Source organism: Vicia villosa, linkage group LG1 (genome assembly GCF_029867415.1).
Source record: "Vicia villosa cultivar HV-30 ecotype Madison, WI linkage group LG1, Vvil1.0, whole genome shotgun sequence".
NCBI lineage: Eukaryota > Viridiplantae > Streptophyta > Magnoliopsida > Fabales > Fabaceae > Vicia > Vicia villosa.
The window spans coordinates 2,999,603-3,007,155 of NC_081180.1; the positions used below are offsets into that span (position 1 = coordinate 2,999,603).

General features: G+C 31.7%; 4 non-coding genes across 4 annotated transcripts; all 4 read left to right on the plus strand.

The window, feature by feature from the left end:
* Positions 1–436: 436 nt before the first annotated feature.
* Positions 437–527, plus strand: LOC131645305 (small nucleolar RNA SNORD96 family). The gene has a single exon (XR_009296935.1). It is a non-coding gene; the product is annotated as a small nucleolar RNA SNORD96 family (small nucleolar RNA).
* Positions 528–2,507: 1,980 nt separating this feature from the next.
* On the plus strand, positions 2,508–2,598 carry LOC131645300 (small nucleolar RNA SNORD96 family). Its single transcript, XR_009296930.1, has one exon. It is a non-coding gene; the product is annotated as a small nucleolar RNA SNORD96 family (small nucleolar RNA).
* Positions 2,599–4,552: 1,954 nt separating this feature from the next.
* On the plus strand, positions 4,553–4,644 carry LOC131645304 (small nucleolar RNA SNORD96 family). Its single transcript, XR_009296934.1, has one exon. It is a non-coding gene; the product is annotated as a small nucleolar RNA SNORD96 family (small nucleolar RNA).
* A 2,817-nt stretch (positions 4,645–7,461) lies between these two features.
* Positions 7,462–7,553, plus strand: LOC131645301 (small nucleolar RNA SNORD96 family). The gene has a single exon (XR_009296931.1). It is a non-coding gene; the product is annotated as a small nucleolar RNA SNORD96 family (small nucleolar RNA).

Genomic DNA, 7,553 nt, shown 5'->3' on the forward strand with positions numbered 1-7,553 from the left:
TCACAATTTCTTCACTTTGAACCGAATGGATATATTACGTATCCTTGCGGATACCATTCAGTTCACTGATGCACTGATCTGTTTTGAATTTTACTGATTATTATTCTTTGAAATGGTTTGAATTTGATCTGATTTTTGACGGGTGATTTTAATCCAAATCCCTAACTGTTATGGAGGCAGACTAATAATGTGTCTGTATAACTCCAAGTAAACGTCGTAGAACTATGTTATCTGGCGTTGATGGTTTTCTCTTCTCGGAGAGAATTCCTCCGTCGGTACTTGTCTCATATTCCATTGCCTTGTTGAGCAGCGTTGTTGCCTTTACATCTTGGGACTGGCCATGAGACACACATTTTTTTCCATTTTTTTTAGAACGTTAAATGCAATTATAGAAAAAACGAATATAAGCTGATAATAACGAATATTCTGCTTGCACAGGCCTGTGATGATAACAATCACAAATTACCATCTTTCGGGACTGATTGGCTTTTCTGCCATGCTGATACTATTCTGCAATTCTGAGGTGACATATCTGTGTTTCATTTGAATTTAGTGACTTATCTAAACTTGAAATTATGCCACAAATCAATGTTTTTCGTTTGTGCAATATTTTAACCAATTTTTATGTTCTATTCTTTCACAATATACTTTATCTCTATGCCAATTGCCATTTTAATTTTTTTAGTTGTATCTCTTTGTTGTGCGTCATTTCTTTTAACTATTTCAATCAAAAGTGAAATCGTTCGAATTCTATTTTTACTATTGTTAATGCCTCTTGAAAAAAAAACAGTTTAGGTGATTAAGTTACTATGGGAGTTGTTATAAGTATATCAACTATGATGTATCAACTATTCAACTATGATGTATCAACTATTCAACTATGATGTATTAACTATGATGTATCAAATGATGATAATGAAGGGTGTCGGTAGCAGCACATTGAAAAAAACTGCTTTATTTAGTATGGTGCAGTGTAGTCACAGTCTATTATTAATTGTTTGAAGTATAGCGTGTATTGACATAGTGTAAACACCATGAGGATCCTACTGTTTTTAATTGCAAAACAATGTTTGTGGAGGAGTAGTTTCTGTACTGAATTGGGAAATTGATGCCATTATGGGTATTTCATATTTCTGGTGGGTTTCTAGTCATAACAGTAACTAACGCAGCTGATTGTAGAAGATGGGAAATCTTTGAAACTGGTTACGTCCTGGCATTGGTTGGATCAAAAGCCCATGTACAGAGCCATAAACCTAATTTCCAACTACCAACTAGTATAATTCCGTAGTCATTGCTCCACTCTCTAATCATCTTCTCAATCATTAGTGTTAGGATTTTGTGTGTCACTTTGTTCTTATGCTGCTTTATATTTTTCATTTCCAAAATAGATTAAGGGCCCGTTTGTTTTGGCTTTTTTTAAAAATGATTTTTATAGTGTTACAAAATTTTGTGAAAAAAAAATTTACAAAGAAACTTTTGATAAAAGCTTCAAATGAAAATTTTGTTTGAATAGTTATTCTTAAAATGTGATTTTAGGTATTTCATCTATTTATGAGAAAAAAAATTGGATATCAAAATTTCAAAAAATCAATTAATTTTGAAGCTATTTCAAATAGATTTTCATAAAAATCATTTTTGAAATACAACTTTTTGAAAAACTTGCAATTTTGACTAAGTTTTGGTCTTCAATAATCTATGTTTATGTTCTAGGATATCAAAATTAGTGTTTCATTTTAGAAAAAACGAATATAAAAAAACTTGTAATATTTTGAAAAGCGGTTTTGGAAAATCTATTTTCAAAAATACAAAGAAAAAATCCATTTTTTTAAAGCTGAAACAAACTGGCCCTAAACATATAAGCTGATCTTTTGCATTGCTTGAATCAAGTTGTTTAATTTCATCAAATTTGTTCTGACTTTCTTCTTTGAATTGATTTTAGTTTGATCTGTTAGGACGGGGGATTTAATCCAAATCCCTAACTTGATTGGTGGCTAACTGATAATGTGCTTGTAAGGCTATTTGATTTTCATCATTGAATGTTTCTGAAATTCTTTGGAAAATTGCATCTGATGTTTAAATCTCAATTTCTTTACTTTGAACCGAATGGATATGTTACGTATCCTTGCGGACACCGTTCAATTCACTGATGCACTCATCTGTTTTGAATTTTACTATTTATTATTCTTTGAAATGGTTTGAATTGGATTGTTACTTTGACGGGGGATTTTAATCCAAATCCCTAACTGTTATGGAGGCAAACTGATAATATGTTTGTATGACTCCAAGTAAACGTCGAAGAGCTATGTTTTTGGCGTTGATGGTTTTCTCTTCTCGGAGAGAATTCCTCCGTTGGTAATTGTCTCATATTCCATTGCCTTGTTGAGCGGCGTTGTTGCATTTACATCTTGGGACTGGCCATGAGACACACATTTTTTCACTTTATTTTTATACTTTTTAGGACTGATTTACGTTAAATGCAATTATAGAAACACATGTGAGATGTGATGTTGCCTGTGATGATAACAATCACAAATTACCATCTTTCGGGACTGATTGGCTTTTCGGCCTTGCTGATACTATTCTGCAATTCTGAGGCGACATATCTGTGTTTCATTTGAATTTAGTGACTTATCTAAACTTAAAATTATGCAACAAATCAATGTTTTTCATTTTGGCATTTTTTAACCAATTTTTATGTTCTATTCTTTCACAATTTACTTTATCTGTATGCCAATTGCCATTTTAGTTTTTAAGTTCTATCTATTTGTTACACGTCGTTTCTGCCAACTATTTTAATCAAAAGTGAAGTCGTTTGATTACTATTGGTAATGCGTCCATACTGGTTTAGGTGGTTAAGTTGTCATGGGTAATGTTAAAATTGTATCAACCATGATGTATCAATTGATGATAATGAAGAGGGCTTGATTGAATTGTAGCAACACATTGAAAAAACTGCATTATTTAGTATGGTATATTGTCACAATTTATTATTAAATGTTTGAAGTATATGAGTATATTGTGTATTGGCGTAGTTTAAACATCATGAGGATCGTACTGTTTTTTGCCCCAAAACCATAGCTTTGGGAAAAGAAAATTGATGCAATTATGTGTGTTCCTTATTTCTGGTGGGTTTCTTATAAACAGTAACTAACATAGCCTACATATGATTTGCAAAAAATGGTGCTGAAACATAAGTTGTTCTTTTAAGATGGAGAGGCGTATGGTATCCTTAATTTGTTTGATATTAATAGTCATATTTTTGTTTTTGAGATGATCTTGAACTTAGTTGGACATTGTATTGGTTCTGAAATATAGCAGGGTGTCTGATGTATTGGCATGCATGTTTGGCATAATTCAATTTGTGGTGAGTAGTTCAATCATAGCTTTGAAAATTTTCCTTGCCCTTGCAATCCAGGGGATGATAGACTAATAGTGATAGTGACCAAAGAGGATGACTAGTTTATTAGTTGTGACAAAGAGCTTTTGTTGATTGAAGACATGTCAATGCGTTTTAGTTCTCATTGCTGCGAAGATCATGGGAAGTTAGTTTGCGAAGATCATGCGAAGTTAGTTTTGACAAGTGGGATTCACTAGTTCACAAATTCCATGATAGATTGAAGATTCAAAAAAGTCATTGAAAGCCAAGTTGAGTTGTTGAAGTTTCTTGAGGTGTAAGATAAGTACTATTAGGGGTGAATTAACAGATTGAAGAGTTGACTTACTTCTGGCCATCATTTCCTACTCAAATATTAAATCTTTTCAAATAAAATTCGTTCTTATAATGGTATAATATTTTATATTGAGCATTGTTCTTATAATGGTATAATATTTTATATTGAGCATTGTTCTTAAAATGGTATAATATTTTATATTGAGAATTGTTTAATATATTGTGATGCTCTTCAGTTAATAAATTTTGATTCTAACCTTTCCTCTCTGGCTAAAGTTTATTAAGCTTTAACCTTGTTAGAACAGGTAGATATAATGTAATTTAAAAAAGCTCTCTGAAAAGTTGTAGCGCTGGGGCCATAGGTGATTGTTGCCAAGGCAGTTGTACTCATGCTTTATAGGAAATAATGAAGTTGCTTATGGTAGATATATATGTCCTGGTCTACTCTCTAATCATTTTCTCATCTATTAGTGTTAGGTTTTAGTTTGTCACTTAGTTCTTACGCTGCTTTATATTTTTCATTTCCAAAATAGATTAAACATATCAGCGTGATCTTTTGCATTGCTTGAATCAAGTTGTTTAATTTCATTGAATTTGTTCCGATTGTTTTCTTTGAATTGATTTTTGTTTCATCTGTTGTGACGGGGGATTTTAATCCAATTCCCTAACTTGATTGGTGGCAAACTGATAATGTGTTTGTATGACTCCAAGTAAACTTCGTAGAACAATGTACTGACGTTGATGGATTTCTCATATTCCATTGTCTTGTTTTGCAGCGTTGTTGCCTTTACATCTTGGGACTGGCCATGAGACACACATTTTTCATATAGTGTTCATTGATTTATATCAACTATTGGTTATTCTATAAACACAAATGAGATGTTGCCTATGATGATAACAATCACAAATTACCATCTTTCGGGACTTAATGGCTTTTTCGGCCTTGCTGATACTATTCTGCAATTCTGAGGCTACGTCATCTGTGTTTCGTTTAAATTATAATGTTTTTTCTAAAATTGAAATTAGCAACAAATTAATGTTCTTTGTTTGTGCAAATTTTTATATTTTGTGTTATATTCTTTCACTAATTAAATTGTCCGTTTGCCAATTTAATTTTCTAGTTGTATTATATTTTGAGCGGCGCTGCATATTGAAAAAATTGCATTATTTATTATGGTGCAGTGAAGTCATAGTTTATTATTAAATGTTTGTATTGACATAGTTGAAATATCATGAGGATGTTGTGTGCTGTTTTTAACCGCAAGATGATTGTTATGGACTTAGTTCACTGCAGAATGTGGATTAGTATTGGTGCTGATGTTAATGATTTTGTGGTGGTCACTTGTCACTTGTCACAGAAGTAACTAATTGTGGCCTGCATATTTGTCGTCTATGAGTTTGAAGCAATTCTATTGGGTTCACTAAATTGCAATGGTTCTGAAATGGAGTAGGGTGTCTACATTAGTATTTTATAGGGGTGACAAAATGGATGGATTAGATGGATATGGATTGGATTGTTAATGGATGGATTCAAATAATCCATTAATCCATTATGATCCACTAAAATTTATTTTAAAAAATCCAATCCATCCATTAAAGAATATAATCCATCCATTAAACTATTTTGAACGGATGGATATCCATCCATAAAATTAATTTTATAATTTTTTTTCTATTTTTACAAAGAAAATTGTTTTTTTTAATATTTCCTTTAATTAATTTTTAATTATATATATACACCTCGTTCTGGGCCTTGATAGAAAATCAAACAAGCATAATACAAGTTTTTTTTTTTCTGATTACATTATTCTTAGTAGAATACAATACAAGTTAATTTTAAATACAAACACACAAATTTCATTTTAGTGAAATATAGCCAAAGTTAAAAAACAGAGTAATGACTATAAAGCTTTTATTCCAGTTTGAGAGACAAGAGCATTGGTAAGGACGCGTTTGACTTTTTTTCAAAAGCAACAAAAGAATTTTAGGATGAAACAACACCGTTAAATGAGTTACAAGCATTTAAATACTACTTTCTCTGGTCCCATTTATAAGAAAAAATTCTCTTTTTAGATACATTAAATAAATAATGTATTTGGACAACATACTGTCTAGATACATTATTTATTCAATGTATCTAAAAAGAAAATCTTTTCTTATAAATGGGACCGGAGATAGTAATTAAAAATATTGTCCATTAAATAAATTTACGAGAGAAACGTTTTTATTTTAACATAAATAAATTTTATTTGATTAAAAATATTGTCCATTAAAATTAAAATAAAGAATCAAATAATCCAATGGATTTTCAAAATTTGTTGGATGGATTGAATCCATCCATAATTTTAAATGGATGGATTAGATCCAATCCATTAAGTAATATTTTCTATAATGGATGAATTGGATGGATAATTTAGTGGATGGATTGGATGGATTTTGGTTTAACGGATTTGACTGCCACCCACTATTTTAGGAATGATCACAAATATATGATCACAAATATATTGACATTAATGTTTGACCTAATCCAGTTTGTGGTGAATAATTCAGTCACTACTTTGAACACATCTTCTCTTTAATAATGGTCCTGTAAGTTTGAAAGAAAATTTCTCCAAAGCTGACCAAATTTATTCATTAATAATACAACATTACAAACTTCGTCTCTTGAAGGCATCATGATAAGGAAGGGTTTACTTCTTCAATAAATCCATTGTCTTGGACTTCATTATTGATAGTGAAAATATAGGTGAAAGGTGAAACTATATGATTTTCAGTCTGAACTGGATTAACGAAGAAACTGGAATCAGTCTGAACTGAATTAGTGTTAATTTGTTTAATCCTTCCAGTTATGATAAAAAATGTTGTAATTTTTGTGTCGCTTCCACAATGTAACTTAACTCTAGATTTTTCTTGCCAAAATGCTTCCCCAATACTAAGAGCTCTCTCTAGCTCAGTTTTAGAAAGCTTTTCTTTACCCAAGAGGGACTCATTATGGCCATTGATGCTAGTAGTTTGTTGAATGATGTCAATGTTATTGATTGTTGTGCTAACAAAGGTATGGATGCACCAAATTTTATTTTGTTTCAAATTTTTAATTCACTTTTAAGGAACTTCAGCTTGTGACTTGGCAGCATACATTTTTAATGATGTTTGAACAATCATTTTGGTGTGACCATATTTTCTAATTTCTGAAGTTAAGTTTTGACATTGGAAATCAAAGAGAATAGGAAAGTGATATGATTACATATCACTATGTCAAATAGTTTTTCAAAGTAGTGTATTCCTTTCCTACCATTAGACCTGATCAATCGGTTGCCTTTAGTACGGAGAAGGATGAGATTATTGCTATCTGACCAGTTCAAGATATCTTCCATATGTAATCTAGCTCGCTCGAAATTGAGGTCCCTTATGTCCCCGAACACCAATGATAGAGTTCAAATCACCTACACTAGAGCAAGGGAGATTAAAGTTGTTATATGCCTAAGATGCACTGATCTGTTTTGAATTTTACTGTTTATTATTCTTTGAATTTGATCTGATTTTTGACGGGGGATTTTAATCCAAATCCCTAACTGTTATGGAGGCAAACTGATATTGTGTTTGTATGACTCCAAGTAAACGATGCAGAACAATGTTAACTGATGTTGATGGTTTTCCCTTCTCGGAGAGAATTCCTCCATCGGTACTTGTCTCATATTCCATTGCCTTGTTGAGCAGCGTTGTTGCCTTTACATCTTGGGACTGGCCATGAGACACACATTTTTCACAGTGTTCAATAAACACATAAGATGTTGCCTGTGATGATAACAATCACAAATTACCATCTTTCGGGACTGAGTGGCTTTTTTGGCCTTGCTGATATTATTCTGCAATTCTGAGGCAA